Genomic DNA, 16,759 nt, shown 5'->3' on the forward strand with positions numbered 1-16,759 from the left:
GCATACATAAATGCAATGCTAGGTTACTCTGTTACTATTCCATTGCTGTGAAGAGATACCATGACCAAGGCAACTTATGAAGAAAAGCATGTATTTGCAGGCTTGCTTGCAGTTTCAGAAAGTTAGTCCATGTGGTGGTTTTATTAGATTTGGCCCCTATAGATTCATATGTTAGAATGCTTAGTCCACAGGGAATGGCACTACTAAGAGGTGTGGCCTTGTTCAAGTAGATGTGGCCTTATTGGAGAAAGTGTGTCACTATGAGGGTGGGCTGTATATGTTTGGACTAGGGAGTGGCACTATTTGGAGGTGTGGCCTTGTTGGAGTAGGTGTGACCTTGTTGGAGTAGGCGTGCCACTGTAGGAGTGGGCTTTAATACCTTAATCCTAGCTGCCTGGAAGTCAGAATTCTGCTAGCAGCCTTCAGATGAAGATGTAGAACTCTAGGCTCTGCCTACACCATGCCTGCCTGGATGCTGCCCTGCTCCCACCTTGATGATGATGGACTGAACTGCTGAACCTGTAAGACAGCTCCATTTAAATGTTGTCCTTTATAAGACTTGCTTTGGTCATGGTGTCTGTTCACAGCAGTAACTAACTAAGACAAGATCCTCTAGGCTTCTAAGCTTCTAGGTTCTGCCCAATGTGGAACACAGTCTCCCTGCTGTCTTCAACTCAAGATATAGAACTCTTGTCTCTTCCAGCATCATGTCTGCTTACAAGTTACTGTGCTTCTTGCCATTGATGATAATGGACTAAAAACTTCCAAAACTGTTAGCTATCCCCAATTAAATGTTAGCTTCTCTAAGAGTTAGCTGCCTTGGTTGTGGCATTTCTTCAGAGCAATAAAACGCTAAGACAGCCCATTATCTTCATGAGGGAAAGCACAGCAGCAGGCAGGCAGGCAGGCAGGCAGGCACAGCGCTGGAGTAGCTGAGAGCTCACATGAGATCCATAAACTGCAGGCAGAAAGAGAAAGACACCAGGCCTGGCACGGCTTTTGAAACCTCCAGACAATAACATACCTCTTCTAACAAGGCCACACCTCCTAATCCTTCCCCAAAAGTTCCATTAACTGGGGACCAGAATTTGAATATAAGATCCTATGGGGGCCATTCTCATTCAAACTAACACATTTCTCAGAAGATGTGATGAAGAAGTTTTAAAGAAGACATTTGTGTTGTGTGGTATGTGTGTGGTCGGGTGGAGAGGTATGTGTGAAGGCATGCTTTGTGTGTTCACTCACACAAGCACAGGATTATATATCTGTGTGTGTGCATGTGTGTCTGCGGAGGTAAGAGGAGGTCAACATCTTGTGTTTTCTCAGTTGCTTCCCAGTTTATAATTTTGATAGAGTCTCCCACGGAACCACCATTCACTCATTAGCTGAACCGGCTGCTGGTCAGTGGGCTCTAAGAATCAAGTATGTGCCACCTCCATCCTAGTGCTTGGGGTTACAAATAGTAGAACCATACATAGTGTGAATATTGGTTCTCACGCTCACTTTACCCCTTGAGCAATCCCTCACCTCTCAAGCAGAAATTCTGTAATAATGAAAGGAAGCAATACACTCCTGAGTTATGCTACACGGGGCATCCCCTGAACCAAACCGCCACCTTCTTCTGGAGCTCGGCTGGGCCTGCTTGCAAAGGCTAGTCATAGCTGGAAGTGGGAGAGAGCGGGAGGGTCATAGGACCCTTCCCTGCGTGTGAGGCCACCCCTCCTGACACACTGTAATTCTGACTTAATTTGCACGTGGCTTTGGGATTCCAGAGAGGTTGCAGTGTATGGACTGGAAAGTCTGAGGGAGGAGGAAAGCCACCGTCCCTGCTGCAGGGTGGCCGCTTTGAGGTCATCTGTGCGCTTGCTGTGGCCCTCACCTGTCGCTCTGTGAGGAAGCCTATCAAGCTCTTTGGCTCCTCCATAATCAAATCTTGGCTTATCACTAGGACTTTGTGAGGAGGGATGGGAGGAAGGATGGCAACGAGATGAGGTGAGCACCTCCGGAGCGAGGTGCTCAGAGATCACGGTTCCTGAGGTCCCAGGACTGTAGTTTAATGAGCTCAGGGCCTTGTTGATCTAGAATCGTGATGATGGGAACCTGTGGCAGAGGCTACGCACCTCACGACAAGTAGGAAGCAGAGAGAGAGAGAGAGAGAGAGAGAGAGAGAGAGAGAGAGAGAGAGAGAGAGAGAAGGATCCAGAAGCACTTCCTTGTAACCTACTTCCTCTAGAGAGGCTCTGCCTTCTAAACTTTCCATCACCTTCCAAAATAGAGCCTGCAGGCATTTGACCAGGAGCCTGTGGGAAATAATTTCATATTGAAGCCATCTCAGGTGGTTTGGCCTCTAAGTCCCGAGATAACAGTCTTAATAAGTAATATTGTGCAAGGGCTCATTTTGAAATATGTCTTCACTCCATTCACACCTAAATCTCCCATAACTATATTCCTCAAAGATTCCTGCATGTGTGGCTCACCTAGGTATTCTGTAGACCACGTTCTCCCAAAGTGATGGGCCACAAAATGAACATAGTATTTGTGTTGGGCAGGGTTATCTAAAGGAGCAGGACTGATAGATCGAATACACATTGTGTGTGTGTGTGTGTGTGTGTGTGTGTGTGTGTGTGTGAGTGAGTGTGTGTGTGTGTGTAACACCCAGCATCTTGGGATCTTGGGTTTCACTTGATTCTAGATGTAGTCAAGTTGACAACCAAGATTTGCTACTGTAGTAGTTACTAGTCGTAAGACTCTAATCTAATTAGAATCAATCCCTCAGTCCACTATAGTCACATGTTGTGTCAAGTGCTAAATAGTCACATGTGGTCAGTGCAGTTGTAGAACACAGGGCAGTTCAACCCATTGTCTTTATCCACCTGAGTTGCTACAACAAAACACCACAGTCTGGGTAGCACATAAACCCCAGAAATTAGTTTCCTCTAGTTCCAAAGGGTGCGGACACTGGCAATTTCAGCATCTGGCCTGCTTTATGATTCACAGAAGACAGTCTCACCGAGCCCTCACATAGTATAAAGGGAAAACTAACTCTCTGATGCTTCTGTTAAAAAGGAACTAATCCACTGGGCAGGTGACACACTGCTGCAATCCCTGCACAGCACGTGAGGGAGTGGAGGCAGGAGGATCATCAGTATAAAGCCAGCCTCAGCTACAAAGTGAGTTCAGGGCCAGCTTTGGAGTATGAGATTTTTTTTTTTTCTCAAAAACGAAAAACAAAAATTGAGGAGGCAAGGGCACCCATCGGATGCATGAGCTTCCACGTCTGTGCCTGGTGCCCTCTCTTAACCTCCATTGTCAGTGGTGCCAACTCCTGAACTCAGAAGGGACACAGATATCTGCACATTGTCTGGTGAGCCCACCTGAGATCATCTGACTGTTAGGGGCATTGTTTTCTCAGCTGGGTACGTCTTTAAAATCACATGTAAACTATAAGACTTGTAAGTTGAAAATTATTTTTTGTCTTATAGGGAAACATAATATACAAATAGAAAAAGAATGCTTAAAGTTTGGAGCTTATCATTCTATGGAATTCTATCATTCTATGTCCATTCCAATTCCTCTATTTTACTATACAATCTTATCTAGCGTTTCTCTCTCACTGGCCTCACACACAAATACATACACACCCTTCTAAAGCAGTTGAGTCTCTCCTAACAGGAGTAAACTAAACCTTAAGTCGTTTACTTCACGTTTAATGTGTGTGTGTGTGTTGTCTTTTTAACTTTTTGAAATTCATACTTTGGCATGAGAAAACTATTTAAATGGTTCCTTTGGGCAGACTACTTAACCAGCAAAGCCCGTGTACTTGTTTGTGAAGAGAAGTAATTTGTAAAGCCCCGGTGACTGTTTGTTCTCACCTCATCTTTGGGAATCTCACCAGATAACAGCTATCAACCTTCAAATGCATTCCTGGGTAAAAATGTTAAATAAATGTTAAGTATTTTTATCATTATTATGTAAGAAGGCTTCACCAACTGGGTTGCTAGATGTCTGGGCATCTCAGTTCCCACTTTTATGTCGCTCCATTCAAATGTTAAGCCTCCGACTGGGTTCTGGGCACCGCGCCGGCCGCTGCCGGGACTCTCAACTTCAGCCTCGCTCTGCGCCTGGCTCGTTTTAAGCGTCTCTGAAGCGATGGGAGAAGTTTTCTGGCCAATATCTTGCTTCCGATCGTGAAAGAAAGACTTGGAGGCAGAGAAGTACTAAGAATCTTCCCTCTGGCATCCGGCTTCCTCCCCCCTCCCCTTGGGTCCTCTTTCTGCCAGCACAAGCCATTGACTTCACACTTCCTGTCTCCCGGCATAAATACTCCCTCCAGACACGCCAGTCCTCACTGCGCTTTAACCATTTCACTCCTAAAGACCTCTTTCCCAAAGCAGCGCATATATGGTGCCTATACTTAACGTGGTTTGTTTTTTTCCTCCCGCTTTGCAGAGCTGTTCGCTACACTCCCCCGATTCATTTAAGCCTGCGCAGCCTGTAAGGTCCATCTTACTGGTCAAATAGAAAACTACTTTTGTGGGGCGGGGTTGATTCTAAAAGCAGCCCCATTTATCCCCCTGCAGCTCAGAACTTCTTGAGGCTCTTCTATAGGTAGCACTGGAGGTATTACCGAAACCACTAACCTGAGAAAGAGGAAGAAAAAGTTGTCCCCTGCTTTTTGGAGTTTACATAACTCAGTCTACTAGAGCTTGAAAATGGTCTGGTTCCAGCCACGTGGTTCTGACTTCTGTAATGAAGATACCAAAACCGTGCTTGGTTAATGAAAGAACGAAGACACATCGGAAAGGGAGCTGTGTGGCGTCAGGATGAAGGGTGGACCTGGCTTTCTCTCACTTGGCCGTGTCTAGCTGGAAGTCGGAAGGACAGAGGCAGAGCAAGCCCTGGACTCTGGAGAGATGGAGGCCAACTGCCCATCACAGAATTCAATTTCCACTGAAATTGTGAGTCACGTCTAAAAATAAAGTCTTCTACAAGTGGCCAGATAGTTTTACTTCCTCTTAGCGGCTGAATAATAAGGTCAAACGTCTAAGGAAATTAAGTAGATTCCCAACTTAGTTCCGTGTTTAGGACAGCCTCTCTTCTTCTGTACTGCCTGGGGCCAGCTCCTCCTCCCCGCCCAGTGTCCTCCTCTACCCAGCGGGTGGAGATCGAATTAACTATCCTAGGACTGTGGGAGAATTCAACTGCAATCCCAAGTGGTACACTGTACACGTGGTCTTAGCATGCCCATTTCCTTGTGATTTTTTTTGCTCTAGAGCCTTCCAAGGAAGCCACTCACAGTGCTGAGGATGACTTCTGCACCGTATATGGAAGCAAACATTCTGAAACTAGAAGTAAGTACTGATGTAATGCTGTCAGATTAAATAACAGAAAACAGAAGTCAGCCCAGTCTTCCTCGCTCAGATGCAGAAGCTGGGAGCCCAGGAGGGTAAGAATGATTTAATATATATTTTTTCAATATATATTTTTTAAAGATTTATTTATTTATTTTATGTCCATGAGTACGCTGTGGCTGTGCCAGTGGTTGTGAGCCATCGTGTGGTTGCTGGGAATTGAGCTCCAGCCCAAAGATTCATTTATTGTTATATGTAAGTACACTGTAGCTGTCTTCAGACACACCAGAAGAGGGCATCAGATCTCATTATGGATGACTATGAGCCACCATGTAGTTGCTAGGGTTTGAACTCAGGACCTTTGGAAGAGCAGTCAGTACTCTTAACTGCTGAGCCATCTCTCTAGTCCCCAATTCAACAATTTTAAGATGTGACTTTTGGGAGTTGTTATTGTTGTTGCTATGTTTGTTCTTGTTAAAGTTGTTGTTTGAGACAGGCTGTCCTGGAACTCGCTTTGTAGACCAGGCTGGCCTTGAACTCAGAGATCTGCCTGCCTCTGCCTCTAGAGTGCTGGGTTCTCAGACATGTGCCACCACTGTCCGGGAAGACAGGACTCTTATAAAGCTTCTTTTAGTAAGAACAAAGACGCGCTCCAAGCCCTGTGTGGCTTGTGAGGCTGACAGTAACAGAATACCACCGGCCAGGTAGCTTAACCCGCACAACTTATATTTCCATGGCTGCAGATGCTGAATGTCCCGGATGATATTGTCAGCCTACTGCTGACCACAGACACCTCCTCCTCGAGGGGCCTCTCACTGTGACCTCGATGAACTCTGAGAGGCCACAGCATCATTTAATTTTTATTATTTCCTCAAAGCCTCTACCACCAAATAAGAGCGGCAGAAGCTCTTTGAGAGCGCCCTGGTTCCGTTCCCAGCACACGCTTGGAGCCTCTCAACCTGCGTTCATTCCAGTCCCAGGGGAACCCATGTCCTTGTCTAGACTCTATGGGCACATGTGTGGTGTGCAGATGTACATCCAGAAAAAATACTCGTGCCCAAAATAAAATAATAATACAATAAAAAATAACAGTGGCATTGGGGGTTGGGGCTCTGGCTTGTGAGTTTGGGCGCGTTTAAATATTTGATTTATCATACTAGGTTACACAAGGCCATTTGGTGGCGCGTATATAATGTACTTTAAGCATATTTGCCAATGTCCTGGTACACTCCCCTTTCCCACTCCTTTCACCCACCTGCCCCTTTGTCTCCTAGAGGCTTCGATCCCACTGTCTTTTTTTTTTTTTTTTTGGTTTTTTGGATTTGGTTTTTTGAGACAGGGTTTCTCTGTATAGCCCTGGCCGTCCTGGAACTCACTCCTTAGACCAGGCTGGCCTTGAACTCAGAAATCTGCCTGCCTCTGCCTCCCAGAGTGCTGGGATTACAGGCATGTGCCACCACCGCTTGGCTCCCACTGTCATGTAGTATCATCCGCACCTACATGGTTCTACATATCTGTTCAAACTCCAGAACCAAGAAGTAAGAGAAAATGTAATATTTGCCCCTCTGATTCAGAACTGCCCTCAGAGAAGGTGCACCCTCCAGAGCCATCATGGAGGCCGCGTCTTTGCTGGCTTTCCCACAGGCTCCTTCTGGTTCTTCAACCCCACACTGCACTTTGGCCTGAGGTTATTCCTCTTTGCCCTGCACACACCGGCTGCACCTGAGCCTGACCTCGGTGCCTTCTTCCGGGAGCCTTGTCGTGTTCTGTCCCTTCCCTCACAGGAACCCCTCTCCTCAGCTGAGCTGCACTGCACAGCCTGCCCTGCCTTGGGGCCTCTTTATGGTCTCTGTTTCAGGCCAGCCCATGCCTTTGTTCCTTTGTTGTCTCACCCGTGATGTTGACACCATCTTTCCATAGGACAGTCACTCAAAAGTGTGAGAGACGAGTAAAGAAAAGGCCCGTGGGTGGATGGGGAGATGTCTCGGTGGCTGAGAGCATGCCTGTAGCCAAAGGACGCAGTTCAGTTCCCACACCGACCTCCGGCAAGCACACATCCAGCTCCGGGCTCGGATGCTCTGCTCTCATTTGGTCTCATAGGGCACCTACAGGCACATGCACACGTGTGCACACACGCATGTACATGAATAAAATGGAAATGTTAAGTAGTGGAGTAACTGGAGTCTGAGAGACCAGCAAAGGCTAACTCTGATTACCCAGAGATGGATAAGACTTCAGGGGGATTTCGATCTAAATATTCTCTACCTTATTTGAGTTATATTACTTTTCGTAGCAAAAAATAATAATTTATTTTGAAGAGATACAGTCTCTCTGGGGCCCAAGCTGGCTCCAAACTTCTGAATTCAAATGATGTTTCTGACTCAGCCTTCTTGAGTTGTTGGGACTCCAGGGGCAGGCCACTCAGACAGATGTGTGAGAAATCTGACTCAGGCAGAGGAATGAGAAGGAACATTAGGGTTTGGAGATATAGCTCCATTGACAGAGTCTTGCCAAGCATCCATGAAACCCTGGCTGCTTTCCCCAGTGCTGTGTAAGTAAGATGCAGTCGTGAGCCTGTAATCCCAGAATTTGGGAGGTGGAGACAGAAGAATCAGAAGTTAAAGATTATTCCCAACCACAAAGCCAGTTTGAGGTAAGCCTGGGCTATATTGGATCCTTTCCAAAAAAGCGATGAGAATACAAATTAAACCACCTCCATTTTGAAAAGAGGTGGGTGGGAGAAGACGAAGTTGTTAGATAACATGGCTGACTAAGGTTAAAATGCTTCATTCATCCGGAGGAGAGGCTGAAGGGGAGAGCCGTGGAGGTACCGGCCAACCTTGAATTCACAGAAATCCACCTGCCTCTGACTTCTACATGCTGAGATTAATGCTGTGCTACCCTGCCTAATCCAGAATATAAAAACTTAAAAAAAATTACATGACAAATGCCTTATAGTTCCATTACTATTGAAAAGGGCATATATGTAGTAGGTTTCAAAATGTGAATTTTACTACACGTCAAGCTCGTGACTGACCATCTCTTATTCTCATCCTTTGGTCTTTACCGCCAGACAGAAAGTCATCCTAGCCAGGCAGTGGTGGCGCACGCCTGTAATCCCAGCACTCTGGGAGGCAGAGGCAGGCGGATTTCTGAGTTCGAGGCCAGCCTGGTCTACAGAGTGAGTTCCAGGACAGCCAGGGCTACACAGAGAAACCCTGTCTCGGGAAAAAAAACAAACAAAACCAAATCCAAAAAAAAAAAAAAAAAAAAAAAAGTCATCCTAGGATTCCGGATGTGAAGAAAGAGTAGGGATTACTTTTGAAATGAAAATTTTAAAAAAAAATAAATTTAATAAAAATTTTCAGTTATAACTAAGAAGATAAATATTAGTGGGTATTATTACATGGTAACATATTGCTATATATTACTATCAATCATATAGTACAAATATAAGTAATAAGTATTAGTAGTAATATTAAATGATACATGGTTGAAAAAAGAAGAAAGTAAAATCTATTTCAGACCGTACCTCAGTCAAAAAAAAGAAGAATTTACCTCAGTCTCTTTATGCATGTGCACAGAATTATCCAGAGAAGCTGAATTCGTACCCACAGATGCATGTGTATACATACTCCAACTGAGAAACACTACTGATATTTATATCTATTTCACTTAATTTTTATACACAGAACCAAAACTACTGCCAGTTTCCCTCACCGTCCTTTGAATACGGAAAGCACTGCAATCCTGGGACGCCATGAAACTGCCTTCCCAGGAGTCCACCCTGCCACAGAACACAGATAGTGTTGTCCTCTGGGGGAGAAGAAGCCATTTAAATTCAGGGAACAGATTCTCAGCACTAGCAAGCTATTTTTAGCTAAAACTGTCGTTTCATTTGGAAACTGAGCAGTGAAGGTCTTCCGTCTCCTTTTTGGATTGACTTTTTAGATGGTCATAGATAGTTCTGCACGTGGAAAAGGCAGTCTCCAAAAGGAGCACTTGGAACATTTCGAAGAATATATAATTCAAAAGCTGGTCAAAGCAAAGACCTAGCCAAGGCTTTGGAAGTTTTGTTTATCTTCAGACTGGTGTTTTTAAATTCGTGGTGCGTGACCCTAAAAAACTAATAAAGAAAACGAACCCTTCATGGATTGACTCAAGCAGAGTTTGGGGACCAGGCCAGCCTGGGCAGCTACCTGACAGGACTGCAAGCTGCCTCCAGGCTGCCCAGAGGCCTGACCAGAATAAAGACCAAGGGAACGCCTTGGCTTTCCAGATTCTGCAATGCTCCGTTGAGAAGTGTCCCCCAGGATTTGGTGGCCATTGCTGGGATTTCAGTCCCAGACTTTCCTTCAGGATAACCTAAGTTCAAACTTAATTAAAATGATTCATTTTTCTGGTAACACTGTCTATACTTTAAGAGATTGGCTAAATGAGGCTCGAGACTTCTGGACAGGAGATGGTTTTCCTACGACAGCAGTTCTGCTGGGCAGCACTGATTTTTCTCCATGAGAAAATTCCACAAGGTCTCTTTATGAAAAGCACTAAAGGAGGTATCCAGAGACAGAATTTGGAACTTTCTAGCCACTATTTATTTATTTATTTATTTATTTATTTATTTATTTAAAAGACAGGGCCCTGGGCTGGAGAGATGGCTCAGAAGTTAAGAGTGCTGACTGCTCTTCCTAAGGTCCTGAGTTCAAATCCAAGCAACCACATGGTGGCTCACAACCATTCATAATGAGATCTGACACCCTCTTCTGGTGTGTCTAAAGACAGCTACAGTGTACTTACATATAATAATAAATAAATCTTTGGACCAGAGCGAGCAGAGGTCCTGAGTTCAATTCCAGCCACTTACAACCATCTGTACACTGCAGTGTACTCATATGCATAAAACTAAATAAATAAATAAATAAATCTTTTGAAAAAAGGACAGGGCCTTATGTAGCTCAGGTTGACCTCAAACTCACTATGTAGAAGATGATGACTTCGAATTCCTGATCCTTCTGCCTCTACCTCCTGAATGCTGAGATTAAAGGTGTATGTGACCACGCCCATTTTGTGCAGAGCTGGTTTTCTTGATGGCACTCTTATACTGAGCCACATTCCCAGTCCACCTAACTGTCCCTACATTCTTCTCCTTTTTAAACAAACACTTACATAGTACAAAGCAGTGTTCAGTATGGGTCCAACACTACCCGAATGTGACCGCTAATCACTCTATGAGCCCCTACAATTCCCCTGGCTTCTCCATAGACAGACACCTCCCAACTCAGAACTGTCATCATCAAGAAATCTGACAACAAATGCTGTCAGGGTTGTGGGGCAAAGAGAAACTCTAATTTAATGCTGGTGGCAATACAAACTACTACAGCCATTATACAAATTGAGCTGTAGAGTTTTCAAAAAGTTAATATATAATTGCGATTCGAACCTGCTATACCCCCTGGGCATTTACTGAAAGGATTCCATATCTACCCCACCTCCTCCAAGACAGGGTTTCTTTGTATTGAGAAGACTAGGCAGATTCCATGACAGGCTTCAAAGGAGACCAAGCCTCCAGGAAAGTCTAGGCCTCAGAAGCTGCCCTGCCACCTGGCCTGGGGCAAGGATAATGGGTCAGCAGCAGTTTCCAGACTTCCTCAGCTACTTCCTCAGCAACAGTTTCCAGACCTCCCCAGCAGGATTCCAGCCTGGTAATGAAATGTTCATAGAGATGGACCCAACAGATCAACACCTGGGGTGGGTCACCTATCCCGGAATCCCCTAGTGTGCTTTTAAGTCAGGCCTGCCGGCTCACTTGGTTGTCTCTCCATTCTGGTTCCGGGAGGCCCCAGCGTGCTAGACTTTGCAGAATAAAACACTCTTTGCATTTACATGAGTCTGGGGTCCCATTCTTCTCCAAGTCATGGACCATTAGAGTATAGCCATAGTTACCAGCTCTGTAGACCATGATGGCCTCAAATCCACAGAGATCTGCCCGCCTCTGCCTTCTGAATGCTGGGATTAGAGGTGTGCACCACCGCCACCCAGCTAGGACTCTTTAACACGGAGACACGTCTATGTTTAATGATGCTCTGTGCACAATAGGAAGAGAATGAAACCAGCCTAGATAATGCACCAACAGATGAATGTACAACGAAAATGGGGGTATATTTGTTTATATGAAGACATTTTATTCCACCATAAGAAAAAATAAACTATAAAATATGCCAGGAAAATGAATGGATCTGGAAAGTGTAATATTAATGCACGAGGTAACCCAAACACTGAAAGAAAAAAAAATAAAAGAAGAAAAACCTAAAATCATGTTCTCTGTCAAATGTAGATTCAGCCATGTAATGCATACAATTATAAATGGTTGCACAGGTCACTTAAATAGAAAGAGGTACTGAGGAGAGCCAAAGGAAAGGGTGACATGGAAGTAGAAAAGCAGGCAGTACAAGGGGAGCTTAGGGGACAGAAGTGGGGGAGGGGAGGAGGGAAGGGGAGGGGAGGGAGCTGGGGAGGGGAGAGGTGAAGAAAGGAGGAGGGAGGGAGGAGAGGTCAGAGGTGGGGAGGGGAGGTGCTTCTAAAACTCTATTCTAGAAGATGGAGACAACATGGGGGCAAAAACTCCTGGAATTGCAATACGCAAAAAACCTGTCTTGTCTGTCTGTCTGTGCAAGAGAAATTAAGGACAGTGCAGCAGATTGGCAACATTTAATCCTGAGCACCTCAGCCGTGCAGGTTTTAGCCTGAAGAACAGCTCCTCTAAGTACACGAGGAATTCTCACACTAAATTAGGGCTTTTAACCATGAACAGAAAAGTTAGGGCAGTGAGAAAGTGTTAGCATGTGTAACTTAAAACAAAATAATAAAAAAAAGCCATAGTGATAATCATTTAATATATTGTATGATAATTTTTAAAAATAAAACTTTTTTTTTAAAAAGTGATTTTAAAAAAAAGTAGTATTCCTGAATTGAGTTTTCTAGCATGTTATAAAATGAATTTAGGTTTGCAGAATTCACAGCAATCTTTAAAAAAAAAATGTATTTACTATTATATGTAACTTTAGACAATCCAAAAGAGGGCGTCAGATCTCATGCCGGATGGTTTGTGAGCCACCATGTGGTTGCTGGGATTTGAACTCAAGACCTTCGTAAGAGCAGTCAGTGTTCTTACCTGCTGAGCCATCTCACCAGCCCCTGCAGCAATCTTTTTAAATACTTTGTTTTTGATATTATAATACAGTTACATCATTTTCTCCCTTCCTGTTTCTCCCTTTAACCCTTCCCATGTGCCTGCCCATTGCTTTCTTTCAATGGCCTCTTTAATTATTGTGATATAGACAGAGAGACAGACAGACAGACAGACAGACAGACAGGCAGGCAGACAGGCAGATTAAATGCATCCTATGCAGACTGTGCAGTGTTACTTGTACGTAAGCTTTCAGGGCACACATTTGGAGCTGGATAACCAGTGGATGTGTTCTTCCCGGAGAAGAGCTTCTCTTGCCCCTCCTCTTTGTCTAGGGTGGAGCGCTCCTACTTCCTACTTCCGTCACCACGCCTCCTCGTTCAGCTCACTTTAAGCGGTTATGCTGCTGCGTCTTCATGGCGCCTCGAGAAGACACAACCTCCCATCAAACTTCCTGTTCCTTGCATTCTTAAAACCATCCCATCACCACATCTCCCTCAATGACACCTGAGCCTTAGGTGCAGGAGTAATGGTCCGTTGCAAAGAAAGGTTTCCTCGATGAGCCATGCAGACTACATTTCCCGGGAGCATAAGCACAGATATTTAGAATGCGTTTAGGGAGTGTGCTGAGTCACTCAAGAGTCAGTTGTAGGCTCTTCCTACAGATCCGAGACTTCACTAGCCCTGGTGGTTGGATAGGTTTCCAGTACCAGGCATAAAACTCCATGACAGAGAACAAGTTATAGAGGAAAGGGTTTATTTGGCTTACGTTTTTATATTTACAGTCCCTCACTGAAGGAGACTAAGATAGGAACGTAAGCAGAATAGGAACCTGGAGTCAGGAGCTGGTGCAGAGGCCATGGAGGGGTGCTGCTTACTGACTTGCTCCTCAGGGCTTGTTCAGCCTGCTTTCCAATAGAACCCAGGACCACCAGCATGGCACCACCCACAATCGGCTGAGCCCTCCACCATCAATAGAGAAACATTAATAAAATGTCCTACATGCTTCCCTGCAGCCCAATCTTAGGGAGGCATTATATCTATTGACTTTTCCTTCCTCTCAGAGGACTCCAGCTTGTGTCAAATTAACATAAAAACTAGCTAGCACACAAACCAAACAACTGCTAATATTAAGTGAAAAATAAAATTATTTCAAATGTTTTCTAGTATATATCCTTTTTAAAGATAAAAGTAAATTTGAGTATGAGTCCCATGGATGCATGTCTGTACTATTTCACCATCGCGTTAGTAACCCTAGGTAGGACAGTTTGTACATCTATTATATATACCTATACACCCGAGGTTGTGTAAACATTTCTCAGGCAAGAAGATGCCATAACAGAAAATGTCTAAGCAGCCCTGGTCTAGGGCCCTTTTCCCTGACATTAGTCAGGAATACATTCTTTTGTGCAGTGCCTGTGGTGATGTAGTCATGACTTCATTTTCTGGGGCAATATCCTTGACAGAAAAACTTAAACTTTTTTTTTTTAAAACAATACTTTATATTTATTTGGGACAGGGGAACACATGTACTGTGGCATGTATGAAGGTCAGAGGACCATTTGAGGGAGTCCTTTCTCTTCTATCATGTGGGTCCCAAGGATCAAATCAGGTCATCTGGCTTGGCAGCAGGGGCCTTTGCCCACTGAAGTATTTTACCAGTCCCCTTGAGAACAGCTTCAGAAAGAAAGACCTGTTTCTGAAGCGTCTGTCCATCTTGCCAGGAAGGTGGCAGGGCAGAGCAACTTACTTCAGAGAGAGGGTCACACTGGGACTCAGTGTAACCTTCCAGGGCATGTCCCCAGCGTCCCACTTCCTCTAACCAGCTCCCCCTCCCAAATTACACCGGCAATTAGGAACTAAGCATTTAATACAGGAGCTTGTGGGGAACCACAGTAAAAACTTCCTCTGGGAGGGAATTGTATCAATTATATTGTCGTTGCTGTGACCAAAGACCTGACAAGAGTCAGGCTGAAGAGAGAAAGGAACCGCGTATTTAGGCTACTGTCTGAGGGTACGGCCCATCCTAGTGGGGAAGGCAGGGTTGCAAGAGCCGGTTAGCAGAAAGACCACACCCGGGGACCCATTTTCTCCAGCTAGGCTTGTCTGCCTCCTAAAGGCGCCATGCTTTCGAAACAGCGCCCCCAGATGGACACCAAGTGTTCAAACACGTGCACCTAGAGGGGAACATTTCTTATTCAAAAGCAGGCACAGTCCCTACCCTTCTGTCCACAGATACGGGAATTAACCAAATACTAGACTACATGGAAAATTGCAGCAGAGAAGCATGCGACATGGGTTACGCTCCAAGAGTGCTCGGGGAGACTTGACCCAGCCAGAGAGGCCAGAGCGGGCTCCTTGGAGTATGTAGACCCTAAGAAGAGGCCAGGTCATCATGGAGAGCCCTGTGGTCCACATGCTGCCACGGGGCTAGGGCTCAGCTATACCCGCTTGCCCTTCGCAGCAATAGATCTGTCACGGATCTGCTGTGAGTGAACAGGACAACAAAGAAACAAAATTCACCACCTCCCAGGCCACCCTTCTCTAGTTGCCCAGATTCTTATCTCCCGGGCAACCAGGGCCGTGCTGATGTCAGAGTTAAAAATGGAACACAAACTCACATCTGTAACAGAGATAAAAAATGATTCCGTTCCAGCCTGTGCACAGCTCACGCAAGGGGCACACGGGCCATGCCCCTGTCAGTAGCTTCCGAGTACGGCAAGGAAAATGAGTGTAGATTCAACTAGAACATCAGGTGGAAAAGATCGCACTGGCGATCACTTCGTGGTGTCTGGTTTTTAAGGACCTCGCTCCAGAAAGGTCAAAATCTCAATTCTGTAAAGGGGAAATGCATTACTATTACTATTATTATTATTATTATTATATAAAACTAGGCTGGGGATGTAGCTCGGAGGTTGGAGTGCTTGCCCAACCTGCACAAGTCCTAGGTTCGGTTTCCTGCACCACATGAAAGGGCGTGGGTACATATCTGCTGGAGGCAGAAGTTCAAGGTCAGCCTTGACTCAATAGCAAATTCAAGGGCAGCAGGGCTATGTCAGACCCCGTCTCAAAAATGAAGGAAAGAAGGGAGCGAGGGAGGGAGAGAGGAAGGAAGGAAAATGGAGGAAACAGACCAGACATAGAGGCACACGCCTTTAATCGGCTCACTAGGGAGGCAGAGACAGACAGATCTCTGTGAGTTAAAGGCTACCCTGCTCTATGTAGCAGGTTCCAAGACAGCCAGGGCTACATAGAGAGAGAGAGACTGTGGTGGTTTGAATGAAAATGGCCCCCAGAGGCTCCTAAGGAGTGGTATTAGAAGGTGTGGCTTGTTGGAGTGGGTGTGGCCTGTTGGGGTGGGTGTGTTGTGTCACTGGGGGTGGGCTTTGAGATCTCAAATGATCAAGCCAGGCCCAGTGTCCTTCCCCTTCCTGCTGCCTGCCAATCCATTTGTAGAACTCTAAGCTCCTGCTCCAGAACCGCGTCTGCCTGCAAGCTGCTCCCAAACATGATAAGGGACTAAACCTCTAAACTGTAAGCCAGTCTTAATTAAGTATTTTCCTTTATAAGAGTTGCCATAGTCACACTGTCTCTTTACAGCAATAGAAACCCTAACCAAGACAGAGCTCTTGTCTCAAAAAATAGAGAATAGCCGGGCGGTGGTGGCTCATGCCTGTGATCCCAGCACTCTGGGAAGCAGAGGCAGGCAGATTTCTGAGTTCTAGGCCAGCCTGGTCTACAGAGTGAGTTCCAGGACAGCCAAGGCTATACAGAGAAACCCTGTCTCGAATAAACCAAATCCAAAAAAACAAAAAACAACAACAACAAAAAAAGTAGAGAATAATATTTTAATGGAGTAAACAAGAAGCACACTCAGACAGCGCTTGTCCTTTCGATTCTGTGCTGGAGCTTTTCCCCTGCCCCAGGTCTCTGGTCTCTTTCATTTCAGATCGTGATTTCCACTAGCTCATCAGGAGTAGTTCATGAGGCCAAGAGGGAGCTGGTCTCTTCTGACGTCGAATCTAGATTAGAAGTTACTACTGGATGTGTCACTGATCCATGCACCTTCGAGCCAGGGCTGCAAACTGGGCAGCTAGGAAACAGCAGGGCCAGTGGGAGGAGCCAGGACGGCGGGGTGCAGACGTCCACGGTAAACTGGAGTTTTGCGTTCTCTCTCCACTAACTGGCGGTTCGCCTATCTGCCTTTCCACTCTTGTGTTTT

The 16,759-nt window shown here is 45.4% G+C and overlaps 1 long non-coding RNA gene across 1 annotated transcript; it reads left to right on the forward strand.

Annotated features, from left to right (window-relative positions):
* Positions 1 to 4,353: 4,353 nt before the first annotated feature.
* On the forward strand, positions 4,354 to 11,233 carry LOC127683432 (uncharacterized). The gene is made up of 3 exons (XR_007977540.1): positions 4,354 to 4,958; positions 5,274 to 5,351; positions 9,044 to 11,233. It is a non-coding gene; the product is annotated as an uncharacterized LOC127683432 (long non-coding RNA).
* Positions 11,234 to 16,759: the final 5,526 nt, after the last annotated feature.

Source organism: Apodemus sylvaticus, chromosome 4 (genome assembly GCF_947179515.1).
Source record: "Apodemus sylvaticus chromosome 4, mApoSyl1.1, whole genome shotgun sequence".
Classification (NCBI taxonomy): Eukaryota; Metazoa; Chordata; class Mammalia; order Rodentia; family Muridae; genus Apodemus; species Apodemus sylvaticus.